Source organism: Lathyrus oleraceus, chromosome 1, assembly GCF_024323335.1.
Source record: "Lathyrus oleraceus cultivar Zhongwan6 chromosome 1, CAAS_Psat_ZW6_1.0, whole genome shotgun sequence".
Taxonomy (NCBI): domain Eukaryota; kingdom Viridiplantae; phylum Streptophyta; class Magnoliopsida; order Fabales; family Fabaceae; genus Lathyrus; species Lathyrus oleraceus.
The window spans coordinates 37,649,499-37,669,618 of NC_066579.1; the positions used below are offsets into that span (position 1 = coordinate 37,649,499).

Here is a 20,120-nt window from a genome sequence, read left to right on the forward strand (position 1 = left end):
TATGCTATTGATATTGTCGTATTAAGTTTGTAATTGATTTTTGAAATATTTCTTTTATTAAGTTGTGAACATATGATTATGTGTGACATATCTATGGATATTAGTTTATTTAATAAACAGTTCAACCGTATGTTTAACCAATTGAATTCATTGAACCTTAAACCAGAAATTTCACCGGTTCGATTTTTAAAACATTGATGAACCTATAAAAGTTGGCATTTAATAGGATATGTCACATAAAATTTGTATATTCATATGTATGAAACTATTTTATTTGAGCAACAAATTATTTGATAAAATATAATGTACATAATTTATTTCAAAATAATATTTATTAATTTATTCTATAAGTTAGTCTGATGTTCTTATCCTCTTAATATTAAACACAATAACGTTGAAATAAAAGTGAAGATTTCTCATTTGAATTATATTGCCATGTAGTTAAAATTTCCAAAATGGCACAACAAGAACTAATTGAGGAAATACAATTCATTGATAGAAGAAATCGTTAGGTTTTGTAAAAATAATTTAAAAAATTATTTTCATAAATAAATTAATATTTACTAGTAGACAATAAATTACTTTTAACAATCATGGCCTTTATGAGATTAAGAAAAGTTTTTTTATTAAAAACAAAAGTGATTGGATTTTAAACCAATTTTTCAGGCCAAGATATTACATTATGGATAAATAGTTGAAAAATAAATTTTAATATATATATTTTTAATATTTATTAATAAGGATATCAAATGATTGTTTTTTAAATTTGGAGTATATTTTTTCTCTCATTTTATCAATATTCATATAATTGAGAAAAACTTAAGTGTTGCCCAATATTTTTTATCAAAATAATACTTAAAAGTCAATATTGTTGTTTAAGTTAAAGAAAATATAGAAAAATTATCAACCAAATAAGGTAAAATTTATTCAGAATTAATATATATATTTATATTTATTTTATATGTTAGTTAGAAGATCACTTTTGTTCTGATAATATCTTACACATTAATATTTAAAAAGAATGACTATTTTCTATTTGAAATATGTTTCCATCTATTTAAAATTTTCAATAATGATATATAAAAAAAATTATTATCAAATACAATTCCTTTATAGATTGAATCATTAAAATTTTATAAAATAAGTTAAAATTAGTGGTTAAAAAATAATAAAATAGTTAAATCTTCCAACAGGGTTTTGTTAGATTTTTGGACAACTGAAAAAGTTTTGTTTCTAATTTTTACGGTTGGATATGAAACACGTTGTAACCATATAATATAGAAAATATAAATAATATATTATAACTATTCAAAAAAATTATATTTTATTTTGTACCATTGGTTGGGGAAGACAATGTAGCCAAAAGATGTGATAAAGATATTATATAGACTAAATTCTCTGCATTTGTAGATTAATTATGGGATCTACATAAAGCAATTTGGAAAATAAAATTTCACTCTAAAAAGATATTGAGAAATAAAATTATCAATTTTTTTTTATTTTGAGTTTCGAAACTGTTTAATATTCATGACAATTTAATAAATTACTAAAAAATGTTTTACTACTAAAAGAGATGTTATTAAAACATATTAAAATTGACATTTGAATGGCTTTTTTTTACACAGGCATTTAATAGGTTATGTCGTATAAGACTTGTATATTTATATGGTGTTTAATTCTGGACTATAATGTGTCCCGTCATTATTTGGTATTACTAAAAATTTAAATCTAGCCCTAAAATAATTTAATATTTGAGAAATTATATAATTAAAATAATATTTGGAAATTTTATGTATTATTCATTGGGTCGACTTAAAAAAAGCATAAAACTAAATAAAAAGATTTAAATTAAAAGATAGAATTTTTAAAATCTGGATGATATCTTATTTCATAATTAAATTATCTCCTTTGGCTCACTTCTTGAACCTAATGTTCTAACTTAATTCCCAAAGTCCTTATAAATAGGCCTTTCCAACATGCTTACTTCAACATTTAAAAACAAAATGGCATCCTACAAGACTCTCATTTTAACCATCTTGATCATTTGCTTTGCTTCACGCATGGTTGCCGGTAATAATCTATTTATAAAACACAATTTTTATTTCTTCATATTCATTGTTATGTTTTTAATTAAAGTATTTGGATGGTAGGATACTATCGAGTATATTAAATCGAATATGCTTTTGTTTAAGAAAAAACAATCTTATGAACACAATTTTATATATTATTTCTAATGGAATTGGAATGATAGTTTCAGGAGCAAACGGAAAATTATGCTTCATATCGAATTTTTGTCCAACTGCACCAGAACAGTGTGACCATTTTTGTAAAGTATCATTGGGAAAACCAAAAGGTGGCTCGTGTTTAGGGGGTGAATGTTGTTGCAATTTGTAAAGTTTTAATATAAAATAAACAATTTCTTTGTTTCTTTGAATACATCTATCTACAAACACTCCATCTGAAATTTACATAAATTTTTGTTGAAGTATCAATGATATAATTTCATTTCAAATATTTAATTTTATAATTTCTACTTATTAATTAGAATAAAAATTTAATAATTCTCAACACTAAACTTATATTAAATTATTGTATTTAAAAATTCTTTAATTAAAAAGTTGTTATGGATTTTTTAATTATAGTTATAAAAATAATGAAAAATATAACATCACTAACTTAATAAAATAATCAACCATAAACTTCACATGACAAAATATTTATATTCCTTTAAAGAAAGAGGTGCGATACTTTGTTTTTATTGAGACTGTGGAAATATAATTAAAATTGTTTTTTAATGTATCACATTTATTATTTGTTTAAAGGAATTATCCAATAAATTGTTATCTAGTGACCGTATATTTTAGCAATAGTTAATAATAAGAAATGCAAATGGCATCCATTATTTTTGTAAAAGTAATAATTAAAAGCTAATATTGGGGTTTAAATTATAATAAAATATCATCAAATTATTTGATCAAGTGGTTTGGATTATAATAAATATCTTTAAATTATTTGATCAAATATAGTGAAAATAATGTATTTTTAATTAATATATAATTATTTCATTAGTAAATTAGACTGATATTCTCAACCTCATGTTATTAAACACAATGGAACAACACAAAATATTTTAGGAGACACAATTAATGTATAGATTGAATTATTCAAGTTTAATGTAAAAAATTTAAAAATAAATTGTTAGAGAGTAACTTGATATTTATTACCTAGAAAATACTCCACTTTACATATTTAGTAGATTATTAAATGATTTGTTTTAACTTTCGAGTAGTTTTTATAGGTTATTTTTTACAGATGTGTAAGAACTAGAGCAAAACCCATGTGTTGCCCCATATTTTTATTAAAATACTACCTAAAAGCCATCTGTAAATATTTTTATTTTATTGTGTAACATTGATTATGAAAGATATTTTATGAAATAAAAATATTATCGAGATTATATGATCTGCACTTGAAGAATTATTATGGGTTCTACAGGAAGTAATTTTAAAATTAAAATTTGTTTTAAAAATAAATCTAGAAAGAGAGTTATAATATTTTAAAATCAAGAGTTGTGAAAATATTTGACATTATTAATCGTCACTAGTGAAAGAGATCTTAATTGAATCTATAAAAGTTGGAGTTTAATAGGATATGTTGTATACAATTTGTATGTTTATATGTATCAAAATAATTTATTTGAACCCAATGTTTTAAAAACCAGATCGAACCGGTCGGTTCAATCGGTTGGTCCGGGAACCAGCGATGAATCTGATTGGGTCAACTTTCAAAACCGCTAGTGGGTCAAAACCAGAATAAAATTAGAAAAACTAGATTGAACCATCCAAAATCATTCGAACCAAATAACCGAAGTTGCATTTGTTATACCATCCGATTCAGAAAAATACATCAAATTGACCATTTTGTAAAAAAAAACTTTAAAAATTAAGTCAATATTAAAACTTAACATGCATTCCCCAATCACAAAAAAGAATTACATTTTTTTACATCCATACAAACTTCTAAGTTTGGTCACTTCGTTATATTTTTTCTTTCAACTACACTCCATCATCATCACGCCGTCTCTTTCAAACGTAGTCAAGATGTCCTGCACAATGTTAATTGTCGTGTAAGTTAATATTGTTTGTTGTTGTCAACTTTAACTTGTTTGTCGTAGTTCAACTCGATTTTTTATATTTAATTAAGTATATTGTATTCTTTATTTTTGGTATTTAATCTTATTTAATTTAGGTATTCTTAGTTATTTGAACTTTATTTTAGTTATTACATTCTATTATTTTAATTTTGGTTTGAATTAGCTTAACTTATTTTATTTTAATTTTTTAATTTGTTCAAATTATTCTTAAATGAAGATGAAATGAATTGTGCAACTATGTTGTTTTATTATATATGCTATTGATATTGTCGTATTAAGTTTGTAATTGATTTTTGAAATATTTCTTTTATTAAGTTGTGAACATATGATTATGTGTGACATATCTATGGATATTAGTTTATTTAATAAACAGTTCAACCGTATGTTTAACCAATTGAATTCATTGAACCTTAAACCAGAAATTTCACCGGTTCGATTTTTAAAACATTGATGAACCTATAAAAGTTGGCATTTAATAGGATATGTCACATAAAATTTGTATATTCATATGTATGAAACTATTTTATTTGAGCAACAAATTATTTGATAAAATATAATGTACATAATTTATTTCAAAATAATATTTATTAATTTATTCTATAAGTTAGTCTGATGTTCTTATCCTCTTAATATTAAACACAATAACGTTGAAATAAAAGTGAAGATTTCTCATTTGAATTATATTGCCATGTAGTTAAAATTTCCAAAATGGCACAACAAGAACTAATTGAGGAAATACAATTCATTGATAGAAGAAATCGTTAGGTTTTGTAAAAATAATTTAAAAAATTATTTTCATAAATAAATTAATATTTACTAGTAGACAATAAATTACTTTTAACAATCATGGCCTTTATGAGATTAAGAAAAGTTTTTTTATTAAAAACAAAAGTGATTGGATTTTAAACCAATTTTTCAGGCCAAGATATTACATTATGGATAAATAGTTGAAAAATAAATTTTAATATATATATTTTTAATATTTATTAATAAGGATATCAAATGATTGTTTTTTAAATTTGGAGTATATTTTTTCTCTCATTTTATCAATATTCATATAATTGAGAAAAACTTAAGTGTTGCCCAATATTTTTTATCAAAATAATACTTAAAAGTCAATATTGTTGTTTAAGTTAAAGAAAATATAGAAAAATTATCAACCAAATAAGGTAAAATTTATTCAGAATTAATATATATATTTATATTTATTTTATATGTTAGTTAGAAGATCACTTTTGTTCTGATAATATCTTACACATTAATATTTAAAAAGAATGACTATTTTCTATTTGAAATATGTTTCCATCTATTTAAAATTTTCAATAATGATATATAAAAAAAATTATTATCAAATACAATTCCTTTATAGATTGAATCATTAAAATTTTATAAAATAAGTTAAAATTAGTGGTTAAAAAATAATAAAATAGTTAAATCTTCCAACAGGGTTTTGTTAGATTTTTGGACAACTGAAAAAGTTTTGTTTCTAATTTTTACGGTTGGATATGAAACACGTTGTAACCATATAATATAGAAAATATAAATAATATATTATAACTATTCAAAAAAATTATATTTTATTTTGTACCATTGGTTGGGGAAGACAATGTAGCCAAAAGATGTGATAAAGATATTATATAGACTAAATTCTCTGCATTTGTAGATTAATTATGGGATCTACATAAAGCAATTTGGAAAATAAAATTTCACTCTAAAAAGATATTGAGAAATAAAATTATCAATTTTTTTTTATTTTGAGTTTCGAAACTGTTTAATATTCATGACAATTTAATAAATTACTAAAAAATGTTTTACTACTAAAAGAGATGTTATTAAAACATATTAAAATTGACATTTGAATGGCTTTTTTTTACACAGGCATTTAATAGGTTATGTCGTATAAGACTTGTATATTTATATGGTGTTTAATTCTGGACTATAATGTGTCCCGTCATTATTTGGTATTACTAAAAATTTAAATCTAGCCCTAAAATAATTTAATATTTGAGAAATTATATAATTAAAATAATATTTGGAAATTTTATGTATTATTCATTGGGTCGACTTAAAAAAAGCATAAAACTAAATAAAAAGATTTAAATTAAAAGATAGAATTTTTAAAATCTGGATGATATCTTATTTCATAATTAAATTATCTCCTTTGGCTCACTTCTTGAACCTAATGTTCTAACTTAATTCCCAAAGTCCTTATAAATAGGCCTTTCCAACATGCTTACTTCAACATTTAAAAACAAAATGGCATCCTACAAGACTCTCATTTTAACCATCTTGATCATTTGCTTTGCTTCACGCATGGTTGCCGGTAATAATCTATTTATAAAACACAATTTTTATTTCTTCATATTCATTGTTATGTTTTTAATTAAAGTATTTGGATGGTAGGATACTATCGAGTATATTAAATCGAATATGCTTTTGTTTAAGAAAAAACAATCTTATGAACACAATTTTATATATTATTTCTAATGGAATTGGAATGATAGTTTCAGGAGCAAACGGAAAATTATGCTTCATATCGAATTTTTGTCCAACTGCACCAGAACAGTGTGACCATTTTTGTAAAGTATCATTGGGAAAACCAAAAGGTGGCTCGTGTTTAGGGGGTGAATGTTGTTGCAATTTGTAAAGTTTTAATATAAAATAAACAATTTCTTTGTTTCTTTGAATACATCTATCTACAAACACTCCATCTGAAATTTACATAAATTTTTGTTGAAGTATCAATGATATAATTTCATTTCAAATATTTAATTTTATAATTTCTACTTATTAATTAGAATAAAAATTTAATAATTCTCAACACTAAACTTATATTAAATTATTGTATTTAAAAATTCTTTAATTAAAAAGTTGTTATGGATTTTTTAATTATAGTTATAAAAATAATGAAAAATATAACATCACTAACTTAATAAAATAATCAACCATAAACTTCACATGACAAAATATTTATATTCCTTTAAAGAAAGAGGTGCGATACTTTGTTTTTATTGAGACTGTGGAAATATAATTAAAATTGTTTTTTAATGTATCACATTTATTATTTGTTTAAAGGAATTATCCAATAAATTGTTATCTAGTGACCGTATATTTTAGCAATAGTTAATAATAAGAAATGCAAATGGCATCCATTATTTTTGTAAAAGTAATAATTAAAAGCTAATATTGGGGTTTAAATTATAATAAAATATCATCAAATTATTTGATCAAGTGGTTTGGATTATAATAAATATCTTTAAATTATTTGATCAAATATAGTGAAAATAATGTATTTTTAATTAATATATAATTATTTCATTAGTAAATTAGACTGATATTCTCAACCTCATGTTATTAAACACAATGGAACAACACAAAATATTTTAGGAGACACAATTAATGTATAGATTGAATTATTCAAGTTTAATGTAAAAAATTTAAAAATAAATTGTTAGAGAGTAACTTGATATTTATTACCTAGAAAATACTCCACTTTACATATTTAGTAGATTATTAAATGATTTGTTTTAACTTTCGAGTAGTTTTTATAGGTTATTTTTTTACAGATGTGTAAGAACTAGAGCAAAACCCATGTGTTGCCCCATATTTTTATTAAAATACTACCTAAAAGCCATCTGTAAATATTTTTATTTTATTGTGTAACATTGATTATGAAAGATATTTTATGAAATAAAAATATTATCGAGATTATATGATCTGCACTTGAAGAATTATTATGGGTTCTACAGAAAGTAATTTTAAAATTAAAATTTGTTTTAAAAATAAATCTAGAAAGAGAGTTATAATATTTTAAAATCAAGAGTTGTGAAAATATTTGACATTATTAATCGTCACTAGTGAAAGAGATCTTAATTGAATCTATAAAAGTTGGAGTTTAATAGGATATGTTGTATACAATTTGTATGTTTATATGTATCAAAATAATTTATTTGAACCCAATGTTTTAAAAACCAGATCGAACCGGTCGGTTCAATCGGTTGGTCCGGGAACCAGCGATGAATCTGATTGGGTCAACTTTCAAAACCGCTAGTGGGTCAAAACCAGAATAAAATTAGAAAAACTAGATTGAACCATCCAAAATCATTCGAACCAAATAACCGAAGTTGCATTTGTTATACCATCCGATTCAGAAAAATACATCAAATTGACCATTTTGTAAAAAAAAACTTTAAAAATTAAGTCAATATTAAAACTTAACATGCATTCCCCAATCACAAAAAAGAATTACATTTTTTTACATCCATACAAACTTCTAAGTTTGGTCACTTCGTTATATTTTTTCTTTCAACTACACTCCATCATCATCACGCCGTCTCTTTCAAACGTAGTCAAGATGTCCTGCACAATGTTAATTGTCGTGTAAGTTAATATTGTTTGTTGTTGTCAACTTTAACTTGTTTGTCGTAGTTCAACTCGATTTTTTATATTTAATTAAGTATATTGTATTCTTTATTTTTGGTATTTAATCTTATTTAATTTAGGTATTCTTAGTTATTTGAACTTTATTTTAGTTATTACATTCTATTATTTTAATTTTGGTTTGAATTAGCTTAACTTATTTTATTTTAATTTTTTAATTTGTTCAAATTATTCTTAAATGAAGATGAAATGAATTGTGCAACTATGTTGTTTTATTATATATGCTATTGATATTGTCGTATTAAGTTTGTAATTGATTTTTGAAATATTTCTTTTATTAAGTTGTGAACATATGATTATGTGTGACATATCTATGGATATTAGTTTATTTAATAAACAGTTCAACCGTATGTTTAACCAATTGAATTCATTGAACCTTAAACCAGAAATTTCACCGGTTCGATTTTTAAAACATTGATGAACCTATAAAAGTTGGCATTTAATAGGATATGTCACATAAAATTTGTATATTCATATGTATGAAACTATTTTATTTGAGCAACAAATTATTTGATAAAATATAATGTACATAATTTATTTCAAAATAATATTTATTAATTTATTCTATAAGTTAGTCTGATGTTCTTATCCTCTTAATATTAAACACAATAACGTTGAAATAAAAGTGAAGATTTCTCATTTGAATTATATTGCCATGTAGTTAAAATTTCCAAAATGGCACAACAAGAACTAATTGAGGAAATACAATTCATTGATAGAAGAAATCGTTAGGTTTTGTAAAAATAATTTAAAAAATTATTTTCATAAATAAATTAATATTTACTAGTAGACAATAAATTACTTTTAACAATCATGGCCTTTATGAGATTAAGAAAAGTTTTTTTATTAAAAACAAAAGTGATTGGATTTTAAACCAATTTTTCAGGCCAAGATATTACATTATGGATAAATAGTTGAAAAATAAATTTTAATATATATATTTTTAATATTTATTAATAAGGATATCAAATGATTGTTTTTTAAATTTGGAGTATATTTTTTCTCTCATTTTATCAATATTCATATAATTGAGAAAAACTTAAGTGTTGCCCAATATTTTTTATCAAAATAATACTTAAAAGTCAATATTGTTGTTTAAGTTAAAGAAAATATAGAAAAATTATCAACCAAATAAGGTAAAATTTATTCAGAATTAATATATATATTTATATTTATTTTATATGTTAGTTAGAAGATCACTTTTGTTCTGATAATATCTTACACATTAATATTTAAAAAGAATGACTATTTTCTATTTGAAATATGTTTCCATCTATTTAAAATTTTCAATAATGATATATAAAAAAAATTATTATCAAATACAATTCCTTTATAGATTGAATCATTAAAATTTTATAAAATAAGTTAAAATTAGTGGTTAAAAAATAATAAAATAGTTAAATCTTCCAACAGGGTTTTGTTAGATTTTTGGACAACTGAAAAAGTTTTGTTTCTAATTTTTACGGTTGGATATGAAACACGTTGTAACCATATAATATAGAAAATATAAATAATATATTATAACTATTCAAAAAAATTATATTTTATTTTGTACCATTGGTTGGGGAAGACAATGTAGCCAAAAGATGTGATAAAGATATTATATAGACTAAATTCTCTGCATTTGTAGATTAATTATGGGATCTACATAAAGCAATTTGGAAAATAAAATTTCACTCTAAAAAGATATTGAGAAATAAAATTATCAATTTTTTTTTATTTTGAGTTTCGAAACTGTTTAATATTCATGACAATTTAATAAATTACTAAAAAATGTTTTACTACTAAAAGAGATGTTATTAAAACATATTAAAATTGACATTTGAATGGCTTTTTTTTACACAGGCATTTAATAGGTTATGTCGTATAAGACTTGTATATTTATATGGTGTTTAATTCTGGACTATAATGTGTCCCGTCATTATTTGGTATTACTAAAAATTTAAATCTAGCCCTAAAATAATTTAATATTTGAGAAATTATATAATTAAAATAATATTTGGAAATTTTATGTATTATTCATTGGGTCGACTTAAAAAAAGCATAAAACTAAATAAAAAGATTTAAATTAAAAGATAGAATTTTTAAAATCTGGATGATATCTTATTTCATAATTAAATTATCTCCTTTGGCTCACTTCTTGAACCTAATGTTCTAACTTAATTCCCAAAGTCCTTATAAATAGGCCTTTCCAACATGCTTACTTCAACATTTAAAAACAAAATGGCATCCTACAAGACTCTCATTTTAACCATCTTGATCATTTGCTTTGCTTCACGCATGGTTGCCGGTAATAATCTATTTATAAAACACAATTTTTATTTCTTCATATTCATTGTTATGTTTTTAATTAAAGTATTTGGATGGTAGGATACTATCGAGTATATTAAATCGAATATGCTTTTGTTTAAGAAAAAACAATCTTATGAACACAATTTTATATATTATTTCTAATGGAATTGGAATGATAGTTTCAGGAGCAAACGGAAAATTATGCTTCATATCGAATTTTTGTCCAACTGCACCAGAACAGTGTGACCATTTTTGTAAAGTATCATTGGGAAAACCAAAAGGTGGCTCGTGTTTAGGGGGTGAATGTTGTTGCAATTTGTAAAGTTTTAATATAAAATAAACAATTTCTTTGTTTCTTTGAATACATCTATCTACAAACACTCCATCTGAAATTTACATAAATTTTTGTTGAAGTATCAATGATATAATTTCATTTCAAATATTTAATTTTATAATTTCTACTTATTAATTAGAATAAAAATTTAATAATTCTCAACACTAAACTTATATTAAATTATTGTATTTAAAAATTCTTTAATTAAAAAGTTGTTATGGATTTTTTAATTATAGTTATAAAAATAATGAAAAATATAACATCACTAACTTAATAAAATAATCAACCATAAACTTCACATGACAAAATATTTATATTCCTTTAAAGAAAGAGGTGCGATACTTTGTTTTTATTGAGACTGTGGAAATATAATTAAAATTGTTTTTTAATGTATCACATTTATTATTTGTTTAAAGGAATTATCCAATAAATTGTTATCTAGTGACCGTATATTTTAGCAATAGTTAATAATAAGAAATGCAAATGGCATCCATTATTTTTGTAAAAGTAATAATTAAAAGCTAATATTGGGGTTTAAATTATAATAAAATATCATCAAATTATTTGATCAAGTGGTTTGGATTATAATAAATATCTTTAAATTATTTGATCAAATATAGTGAAAATAATGTATTTTTAATTAATATATAATTATTTCATTAGTAAATTAGACTGATATTCTCAACCTCATGTTATTAAACACAATGGAACAACACAAAATATTTTAGGAGACACAATTAATGTATAGATTGAATTATTCAAGTTTAATGTAAAAAATTTAAAAATAAATTGTTAGAGAGTAACTTGATATTTATTACCTAGAAAATACTCCACTTTACATATTTAGTAGATTATTAAATGATTTGTTTTAACTTTCGAGTAGTTTTTATAGGTTATTTTTTTACAGATGTGTAAGAACTAGAGCAAAACCCATGTGTTGCCCCATATTTTTATTAAAATACTACCTAAAAGCCATCTGTAAATATTTTTATTTTATTGTGTAACATTGATTATGAAAGATATTTTATGAAATAAAAATATTATCGAGATTATATGATCTGCACTTGAAGAATTATTATGGGTTCTACAGAAAGTAATTTTAAAATTAAAATTTGTTTTAAAAATAAATCTAGAAAGAGAGTTATAATATTTTAAAATCAAGAGTTGTGAAAATATTTGACATTATTAATCGTCACTAGTGAAAGAGATCTTAATTGAATCTATAAAAGTTGGAGTTTAATAGGATATGTTGTATACAATTTGTATGTTTATATGTATCAAAATAATTTATTTGAACCCAATGTTTTAAAAACCAGATCGAACCGGTCGGTTCAATCGGTTGGTCCGGGAACCAGCGATGAATCTGATTGGGTCAACTTTCAAAACCGCTAGTGGGTCAAAACCAGAATAAAATTAGAAAAACTAGATTGAACCATCCAAAATCATTCGAACCAAATAACCGAAGTTGCATTTGTTATACCATCCGATTCAGAAAAATACATCAAATTGACCATTTTGTAAAAAAAAACTTTAAAAATTAAGTCAATATTAAAACTTAACATGCATTCCCCAATCACAAAAAAGAATTACATTTTTTTACATCCATACAAACTTCTAAGTTTGGTCACTTCGTTATATTTTTTCTTTCAACTACACTCCATCATCATCACGCCGTCTCTTTCAAACGTAGTCAAGATGTCCTGCACAATGTTAATTGTCGTGTAAGTTAATATTGTTTGTTGTTGTCAACTTTAACTTGTTTGTCGTAGTTCAACTCGATTTTTTATATTTAATTAAGTATATTGTATTCTTTATTTTTGGTATTTAATCTTATTTAATTTAGGTATTCTTAGTTATTTGAACTTTATTTTAGTTATTACATTCTATTATTTTAATTTTGGTTTGAATTAGCTTAACTTATTTTATTTTAATTTTTTAATTTGTTCAAATTATTCTTAAATGAAGATGAAATGAATTGTGCAACTATGTTGTTTTATTATATATGCTATTGATATTGTCGTATTAAGTTTGTAATTGATTTTTGAAATATTTCTTTTATTAAGTTGTGAACATATGATTATGTGTGACATATCTATGGATATTAGTTTATTTAATAAACAGTTCAACCGTATGTTTAACCAATTGAATTCATTGAACCTTAAACCAGAAATTTCACCGGTTCGATTTTTAAAACATTGATGAACCTATAAAAGTTGGCATTTAATAGGATATGTCACATAAAATTTGTATATTCATATGTATGAAACTATTTTATTTGAGCAACAAATTATTTGATAAAATATAATGTACATAATTTATTTCAAAATAATATTTATTAATTTATTCTATAAGTTAGTCTGATGTTCTTATCCTCTTAATATTAAACACAATAACGTTGAAATAAAAGTGAAGATTTCTCATTTGAATTATATTGCCATGTAGTTAAAATTTCCAAAATGGCACAACAAGAACTAATTGAGGAAATACAATTCATTGATAGAAGAAATCGTTAGGTTTTGTAAAAATAATTTAAAAAATTATTTTCATAAATAAATTAATATTTACTAGTAGACAATAAATTACTTTTAACAATCATGGCCTTTATGAGATTAAGAAAAGTTTTTTTATTAAAAACAAAAGTGATTGGATTTTAAACCAATTTTTCAGGCCAAGATATTACATTATGGATAAATAGTTGAAAAATAAATTTTAATATATATATTTTTAATATTTATTAATAAGGATATCAAATGATTGTTTTTTAAATTTGGAGTATATTTTTTCTCTCATTTTATCAATATTCATATAATTGAGAAAAACTTAAGTGTTGCCCAATATTTTTTATCAAAATAATACTTAAAAGTCAATATTGTTGTTTAAGTTAAAGAAAATATAGAAAAATTATCAACCAAATAAGGTAAAATTTATTCAGAATTAATATATATATTTATATTTATTTTATATGTTAGTTAGAAGATCACTTTTGTTCTGATAATATCTTACACATTAATATTTAAAAAGAATGACTATTTTCTATTTGAAATATGTTTCCATCTATTTAAAATTTTCAATAATGATATATAAAAAAAATTATTATCAAATACAATTCCTTTATAGATTGAATCATTAAAATTTTATAAAATAAGTTAAAATTAGTGGTTAAAAAATAATAAAATAGTTAAATCTTCCAACAGGGTTTTGTTAGATTTTTGGACAACTGAAAAAGTTTTGTTTCTAATTTTTACGGTTGGATATGAAACACGTTGTAACCATATAATATAGAAAATATAAATAATATATTATAACTATTCAAAAAAATTATATTTTATTTTGTACCATTGGTTGGGGAAGACAATGTAGCCAAAAGATGTGATAAAGATATTATATAGACTAAATTCTCTGCATTTGTAGATTAATTATGGGATCTACATAAAGCAATTTGGAAAATAAAATTTCACTCTAAAAAGATATTGAGAAATAAAATTATCAATTTTTTTTTATTTTGAGTTTCGAAACTGTTTAATATTCATGACAATTTAATAAATTACTAAAAAATGTTTTACTACTAAAAGAGATGTTATTAAAACATATTAAAATTGACATTTGAATGGCTTTTTTTTACACAGGCATTTAATAGGTTATGTCGTATAAGACTTGTATATTTATATGGTGTTTAATTCTGGACTATAATGTGTCCCGTCATTATTTGGTATTACTAAAAATTTAAATCTAGCCCTAAAATAATTTAATATTTGAGAAATTATATAATTAAAATAATATTTGGAAATTTTATGTATTATTCATTGGGTCGACTTAAAAAAAGCATAAAACTAAATAAAAAGATTTAAATTAAAAGATAGAATTTTTAAAATCTGGATGATATCTTATTTCATAATTAAATTATCTCCTTTGGCTCACTTCTTGAACCTAATGTTCTAACTTAATTCCCAAAGTCCTTATAAATAGGCCTTTCCAACATGCTTACTTCAACATTTAAAAACAAAATGGCATCCTACAAGACTCTCATTTTAACCATCTTGATCATTTGCTTTGCTTCACGCATGGTTGCCGGTAATAATCTATTTATAAAACACAATTTTTATTTCTTCATATTCATTGTTATGTTTTTAATTAAAGTATTTGGATGGTAGGATACTATCGAGTATATTAAATCGAATATGCTTTTGTTTAAGAAAAAACAATCTTATGAACACAATTTTATATATTATTTCTAATGGAATTGGAATGATAGTTTCAGGAGCAAACGGAAAATTATGCTTCATATCGAATTTTTGTCCAACTGCACCAGAACAGTGTGACCATTTTTGTAAAGTATCATTGGGAAAACCAAAAGGTGGCTCGTGTTTAGGGGGTGAATGTTGTTGCAATTTGTAAAGTTTTAATATAAAATAAACAATTTCTTTGTTTCTTTGAATACATCTATCTACAAACACTCCATCTGAAATTTACATAAATTTTTGTTGAAGTATCAATGATATAATTTCATTTCAAATATTTAATTTTATAATTTCTACTTATTAATTAGAATAAAAATTTAATAATTCTCAACACTAAACTTATATTAAATTATTGTATTTAAAAATTCTTTAATTAAAAAGTTGTTATGGATTTTTTAATTATAGTTATAAAAATAATGAAAAATATAACATCACTAACTTAATAAAATAATCAACCATAAACTTCACATGACAAAATATTTATATTCCTTTAAAGAAAGAGGTGCGATACTTTGTTTTTATTGAGACTGTGGAAATATAATTAAAATTGTTTTTTAATGTATCACATTTATTATTTGTTTAAAGGAATTATCCAATAAATTGTTATCTAGTGACCGTATATTTTAGCAATAGTTAATAATAAGAAATGCAAATGGCATCCATTATTTTTGTAAAAGTAATAATTAAAAGCTAATATTGGGGTTTAAATTATAATAAAATATCATCAAATTATTTGATCAAGTGGTTTGGATTATAATAAATATCTTTAAATTATTTGATCAAATATAGTGAAAATAATGTATTTTTAATTAATATATAATTATTTCATTAGTAAATTAGACTGATATTCTCAACCTCATGTTATTAAACACAATGGAACAACACAAAATATTTTAGGAGACACAATTAATGTATAGATTGAATTATTCAAGTTTAATGTAAAAAATTTAAAAATAAATTGTTAGAGAGTAACTTGATATTTATTACCTAGAAAATACTCCACTTTACATATTTAGTAGATTATTAAATGATTTGTTTTAACTTTCGAGTAGTTTTTATAGGTTATTTTTTTACAGATGTGTAAGAACTAGAGCAAAACCCATGTGTTGCCCCATATTTTTATTAAAATACTACCTAAAAGCCATCTGTAAATATTTTTATTTTATTGTGTAACATTGATTATGAAAGATATTTTATGAAATAAAAATATTATCGAGATTATATGATCTGCACTTGAAGAATTATTATGGGTTCTACAGAAAGTAATTTTAAAATTAAAATTTGTTTTAAAAATAAATCTAGAAAGAGAGTTATAATATTTTAAAATCAAGAGTTGTGAAAATATTTGACATTATTAATCGTCACTAGTGAAAGAGATCTTAATTGAATCTATAAAAGTTGGAGTTTAATAGGATATGTTGTATACAATTTGTATGTTTATATGTATCAAAATAATTTATTTGAACCCAATGTTTTAAAAACCAGATCGAACCGGTCGGTTCAATCGGTTGGTCCGGGAACCAGCGATGAATCTGATTGGGTCAACTTTCAAAACCGCTAGTGGGTCAAAACCAGAATAAAATTAGAAAAACTAGATTGAACCATCCAAAATCATTCGAACCAAATAACCGAAGTTGCATTTGTTATACCATCCGATTCAGAAAAATACATCAAATTGACCATTTTGTAAAAAAAAAACTTTAAAAATTAAGTCAATATTAAAACTTAACATGCATTCCCCAATCACAAAAAAGAATTACATTTTTTTACATCCATACAAACTTCTAAGTTTGGTCACTTCGTTATATTTTTTCTTTCAACTACACTCCATCATCATCACGCCGTCTCTTTCAAACGTAGTCAAGATGTCCTGCACAATGTTAATTGTCGTGTAAGTTAATATTGTTTGTTGTTGTCAACTTTAACTTGTTTGTCGTAGTTCAACTCGATTTTTTATATTTAATTAAGTATATTGTATTCTTTATTTTTGGTATTTAATCTTATTTAATTTAGGTATTCTTAGTTATTTGAACTTTATTTTAGTTATTACATTCTATTATTTTAATTTTGGTTTGAATTAGCTTAACTTATTTTATTTTAATTTTTTAATTTGTTCAAATTATTCTTAAATGAAGATGAAATGAATTGTGCAACTATGTTGTTTTATTATATATGCTATTGATATTGTCGTATTAAGTTTGTAATTGATTTTTGAAATATTTCTTTTATTAAGTTGTGAACATATGATTATGTGTGACATATCTATGGATATTAGTTTATTTAATAAACAGTTCAACCGTATGTTTAACCAATTGAATTCATTGAACCTTAAACCAGAAATTTCACCGGTTCGATTTTTAAAACATTGATGAACCTATAAAAGTTGGCATTTAATAGGATATGTCACATAAAATTTGTATATTCATATGTATGAAACTATTTTATTTGAGCAACAAATTATTTGATAAAATATAATGTACATAATTTATTTCAAAATAATATTTATTAATTTATTCTATAAGTTAGTCTGATGTTCTTATCCTCTTAATATTAAACACAATAACGTTGAAATAAAAGTGAAGATTTCTCATTTGAATTATATTGCCATGTAGTTAAAATTTCCAAAATGGCACAACAAGAACTAATTGAGGAAATACAATTCATTGATAGAAGAAATCGTTAGGTTTTGTAAAAATAATTTAAAAAATTATTTTCATAAATAAATTAATATTTACTAGTAGACAATAAATTACTTTTAACAATCATGGCCTTTATGAGATTAAGAAAAGTTTTTTTATTAAAAACAAAAGTGATTGGATTTTAAACCAATTTTTCAGGCCAAGATATTACATTATGGATAAATAGTTGAAAAATAAATTTTAATATATATATTTTTAATATTTATTAATAAGGATATCAAATGATTGTTTTTTAAATTTGGAGTATATTTTTTCTCTCATTTTATCAATATTCATATAATTGAGAAAAACTTAAGTGTTGCCCAATATTTTTTATCAAAATAATACTTAAAAGTCAATATTGTTGTTTAAGTTAAAGAAAATATAGAAAAATTATCAACCAAATAAGGTAAAATTTATTCAGAATTAATATATATATTTATATTTATTTTATATGTTAGTTAGAAGATCACTTTTGTTCTGATAATATCTTACACATTAATATTTAAAAAGAATGACTATTTTCTATTTGAAATATGTTTCCATCTATTTAAAATTTTCAATAATGATATATAAAAAAAATTATTATCAAATACAATTCCTTTATAGATTGAATCATTAAAATTTTATAAAATAAGTTAAAATTAGTGGTTAAAAAATAATAAAATAGTTAAATCTTCCAACAGGGTTTTGTTAGATTTTTGGACAACTGAAAAAGTTTTGTTTCTAATTTTTACGGTTGGATATGAAACACGTTGTAACCATATAATATAGAAAATATAAATAATATATTATAACTATTCAAAAAAATTATATTTTATTTTGTACCATTGGTTGGGGAAGACAATGTAGCCAAAAGATGTGATAAAGATATTATATAGACTAAATTCTCTGCATTTGTAGATTAATTATGGGATCTACATAAAGCAATTTGGAAAATAAAATTTCACTCTAAAAAGATATTGAGAAATAAAATTATCAATTTTTTTTTATTTTGAGTTTCGAAACTGTTTAATATTCATGACAATTTAATAAATTACTAAAAAATGTTTTACTACTAAAAGAGATGTTATTAAAACATATTAAAATTGACATTTGAATGGCTTTTTTTTACACAGGCATTTAATAGGTTATGTCGTATAAGACTTGTATATTTATATGGTGTTTAATTCTGGACTATAATGTGTCCCGTCATTATTTGGTATTACTAAAAATTTAAATCTAGCCCTAAAATAATTTAATATTTGAGAAATTATATAATTAAAATAATATTTGGAAATTTTATGTATTATTCATTGGGTCGACTTAAAAAAAGCATAAAACTAAATAAAAAGATTTAAATTAAAAGATAGAATTTTTAAAATCTGGATGATATCTTATTTCATAATTAAATTATCTCCTTTGGCTCACTTCTTGAACCTAATGTTCTAACTTAATTCCCAAAGTCCTTATAAATAGGCCTTTCCAACATGCTTACTTCAACATTTAAAAACAAAATGGCATCCTACAAGACTCTCATTTTAACCATCTTGATCATTTGCTTTGCTTCACGCATGGTTGCCGGTAATAATCTATTTATAAAACACAATTTTTATTTCTTCATATTCATTGTTATGTTTTTAATTAAAGTATTTGGATGGTAGGATACTATCGAGTATATTAAATCGAATATGCTTTTGTTTAAGAAAAAACAATCTTATGAACACAATTTTATATATTATTTCTAATGGAATTGGAATGATAGTTTCAGGAGCAAACGGAAAATTATGCTTCATATCGAATTTTTGTCCAACTGCACCAGAACAGTGTGACCATTTTTGTAAAGTATCATTGGGAAAACCAAAAGGTGGCTCGTGTTTAGGGGGTGAATGTTGTTGCAATTTGTAAAGTTTTAATATAAAATAAACAATTTCTTTGTTTCTTTGAATACATCTATCTACAAACACTCCATCTGAAATTTACATAAATTTTTGTTGAAGTATCAA

The 20,120-nt window shown here is 22.8% G+C and overlaps 5 long non-coding RNA genes across 5 annotated transcripts; all 5 read left to right on the top strand.

Annotated features, from left to right (window-relative positions):
* The first annotated feature begins 1,925 nt into the window (after positions 1–1,925).
* Positions 1,926–2,492, top strand: LOC127088537 (uncharacterized). The gene is made up of 2 exons (XR_007790418.1): positions 1,926–2,070; positions 2,252–2,492. It is a non-coding gene; the product is annotated as an uncharacterized LOC127088537 (long non-coding RNA).
* Positions 2,493–6,331: 3,839 nt separating this feature from the next.
* On the top strand, positions 6,332–6,898 carry LOC127088244 (uncharacterized). The gene is made up of 2 exons (XR_007790160.1): positions 6,332–6,476; positions 6,658–6,898. It is a non-coding gene; the product is annotated as an uncharacterized LOC127088244 (long non-coding RNA).
* A 3,840-nt stretch (positions 6,899–10,738) lies between these two features.
* LOC127088640 (uncharacterized) lies at positions 10,739–11,305 on the top strand. The gene is made up of 2 exons (XR_007790518.1): positions 10,739–10,883; positions 11,065–11,305. It is a non-coding gene; the product is annotated as an uncharacterized LOC127088640 (long non-coding RNA).
* Positions 11,306–15,145: 3,840 nt separating this feature from the next.
* Positions 15,146–15,712, top strand: LOC127088058 (uncharacterized). The gene is made up of 2 exons (XR_007790112.1): positions 15,146–15,290; positions 15,472–15,712. It is a non-coding gene; the product is annotated as an uncharacterized LOC127088058 (long non-coding RNA).
* A 3,841-nt stretch (positions 15,713–19,553) lies between these two features.
* On the top strand, positions 19,554–20,120 carry LOC127088117 (uncharacterized). Its single transcript, XR_007790130.1, has 2 exons — positions 19,554–19,698; positions 19,880–20,120. It is a non-coding gene; the product is annotated as an uncharacterized LOC127088117 (long non-coding RNA).